This window comes from Diospyros lotus, chromosome 9, assembly GCF_014633365.1.
Source record: "Diospyros lotus cultivar Yz01 chromosome 9, ASM1463336v1, whole genome shotgun sequence".
In the NCBI taxonomy this organism is placed as follows: domain Eukaryota; kingdom Viridiplantae; phylum Streptophyta; class Magnoliopsida; order Ericales; family Ebenaceae; genus Diospyros; species Diospyros lotus.
The window spans coordinates 25,315,677-25,318,839 of NC_068346.1; the positions used below are offsets into that span (position 1 = coordinate 25,315,677).

At 41.7% G+C, this 3,163-nt stretch overlaps 1 long non-coding RNA gene across 1 annotated transcript; it reads right to left on the minus strand.

The window, feature by feature from the left end:
* Positions 1-979: 979 nt before the first annotated feature.
* On the minus strand, positions 980-2,424 carry LOC127809504 (uncharacterized). The gene is made up of 3 exons (XR_008025127.1): positions 1,992-2,424; positions 1,611-1,704; positions 980-1,241 (listed from the first exon to the last, which is right to left on the minus strand). It is a non-coding gene; the product is annotated as an uncharacterized LOC127809504 (long non-coding RNA).
* Positions 2,425-3,163: the final 739 nt, after the last annotated feature.

Here is a 3,163-nt window from a genome sequence, read left to right on the forward strand (position 1 = left end):
ACTCAAGAACGCCGGAGCCACTTATCAGCACATGGTGAATAAAGTCTTTAAAAAACTGTTGGGCGACACAATGGAAGCATATGTTGACGACATGATTGTGAAAAGTCGAAAGGACGAATCCCATGTAGAAAAACTAGCTCAAGTGCTGGGAGTCTTTAGACAGTACAAGATGCGGTTAAATCCAATAAAGTGTGCTTTTGGCGTACAGTCTGAAAAATTCTTGGGATACATGATCACGCAAAGAGGAATCGAGGCAAACCCTGAAAAAATACAAGCAATATTGGACATGGAACCACCAGCATCAACTAAGGAAGTTCAACGATTGACAGGGTGAATGGCAGCTCTTAGACGTTTTCTCTCCAAGTTAGCCAAAAGAAAGTTACCCTTCTTGCGAACATTAAGAGTAGGAAAAAAGTTTGAGTGGACAGAGCAATGCCAAAAGTCATTTGAAGCATTAAAGGAGTATTTGAAAGAAGTTCCCCTATTAACACGACCAGAAACTAGAGAAACATTGTACTTATACTTGGGGATAAGTGATGAAGCCATAAGTGCAGTATTAATCAGGAAAGAAGGACAGGTGGATCGACCAATATATTATGTCAGTACAGTATTACAGGGCCCCGAGACACGTTATCCAGTGGCAGAAAAAATGGCATTAGCATTGGTAAATGCATTCAGAAAGTTGAGGCCATACTTCCAAGCTCATTCGATCATCGTACTTACAGATCAGCCCTTGCGAAGTATTTTACAAAAGCCCGAATGTTCCGGTCGCCTTACTAAATGGTCCATTGGGTTAAGTGAATATGATATCCAGTATCAACCTCGACAAGCTATAAAGGGACAAGCGCTGGCTGACTTTATTGTGGAATGTACACACTCCGGTAAGGCAACAGAAAATAGGCAGGCAGAATGGTTGTTGTTTGTTGATGGAGCATGTAACGCCCCAACCCCAAGATAGTATATAAGGTACTATAATATTTACACGGGCGTTAAGGAAATCCCATATACTACAGTAAGGATCGTAACCTGAAATGTTGGGACTTCCATAAAATAAACATTCACACACACAATTTATCAAGATAGCAGGGAAAGTAGACTTCATTCTCCACGAGACAAAATATTGTCAAAGTTAAGAGTACAAATCTTGTAACATACTACAACATCATAAGAGACGCCTAAACAAGATAACTACACTCGCGCCGCCTCTAGGCCTTCTCCCTTTGAGCCCGAGCCTGACAGATCTGGAACATTTGAATATTCCAGGGGTATGAACACCCGGGTTAGATCGTTAAATCTAAGTGAGGGTTAAAATAACTTCATGCGTGCAAATGCAAAATGCAGAGATGCATGCTCCAGGTGGATGTGACGCCAGGGTGTTGCAATCACCCCTGCCAACCTTATCATGTAACACAGCCTAACAACATGGCCAAGTGAAGACTCCCTTCACCCATGATATTCACAACTAGTCACAAGCCACACGTAGTGATGCATGAACAAATGGAAAGAAACATGCGTATCAAATGAAATAACATGATATGCGCATGCAATCACCGCCATCATGCTCAATAATATGCACAACATGTAAGAAATACAGTTTAGAAACCACTCACCGAAGCTTCCCACTTCTTGGTTGCACAAATTCACGGCCAAACGTCGCTCCAAGTGGACTGTTCTATAAAAACCGAGACCTTTTTGTATCCAAACCTAAAATAAGTTTAGATATATAAGTATCTACTAAAATTAGGAGTTTTCATGAAAAATTTCAAGCCAATAAGACCTATAACGCGCCCACACGCGCTCCCACAAAGTCGGCCACGCGCCTGGACGCGCAGCTCTGTTGGGCGCGTGCGGCTCACGCGCCAGACGGACTTCCGACCCTGAAAATTAAAACGGGCATAACTCTCTCATTTTAACTCCGATTCGAGTGCCGTTTGAACCTACGGACTCCTCTTTCAACCCTCTACGTGGTTACAGAAAGAAGATGAGCTTACCTTGCAGTTTTGGTTACTGTTTTGCACGGATTTCAAGGGGCTCGTGCCTTCCAACGGCTTGCTTTCGGCTCCTACTCGGGCAGGGTTTCCTTCCCTTCTTTACAGCAGAGTTTCCCCTCCTTTATAAGCAACTTACCCCCTTAATTTGGTGGCCAAAAACCCAACCCAAGGCATTCTTATATAGTGCCCTTAAATCCATAGGATTGTGACACTTGGCTTTCTAAGATGGTGACACTTGGCACTTGAGATTTACACCCTAATTATTGCTTTCTTCCCATGGTGACAAGTGGCTCTTGAGATATGAGCCTTATCATGACATTTTTAACCCTTTAACGAATGAATTTTCGCCACATGTTATGGAGATTTGAGCCGTAATGATTGCTTTCATCCTACGGCGCCACGTGTCCTCGAGATATGAGCTTTCATTATTACTTTCTTCCTACTACGACATGTGTCCCTCAAGATGTGAGCCTCCATCATTGCTTCCATCCTACGGTGCCACGTGTCCCTCGAGATTGGTGTTTAATTATTACTTTTAATTTTCCATCCAAATTACGTCACGTGTCCATGTAATCATTTCTACCCATGTGTCTCCATCCATATGGTGACATGTGTCCATTAATTGAATTTAATTCGGGTTTGAAATCCACAGCCACTTTTGATATCGTTTTGGAATCCAAAGTTAGGTTTAAATGAACTTTGAAGTCCATTGCCCTTAAGTCCCCTAAAGATCCTTGAATCTCACAAATTCCCAAGTCTTTGAGAACCTAAAGAAAATCGGGAAATCGTTTAATTTATTAAATAGAAATAGATTACAAGTTTTAGGGTATTACATTCACCCCTCCTTAAAAGAAAATTTCGTCCTCGAAATTTATTCCATATTCTCTAATACATCAAAAAGATAAGGGTATTTCTGGCGCATCTCTTGTTCTCTTTCCCATGTGATGTCTTCAAGGTTGTGATGTCTCCATAACACTTTTACTAGCGGTATTGCTTTATTCCTCAGCACTTGCTCCTTTCGATCAAGAATTTCCACAGGTTCCTCTATAAATGACAAATTGTCTTGCAGCTCGACTACTTCTGCAGATGTCTGTTGAGATGGATCTGGCTCGAATTTCCTCAATTGAGATACATGAAAAACGTTGTGAATGTTAGATAGTGCTGGGGGTAAG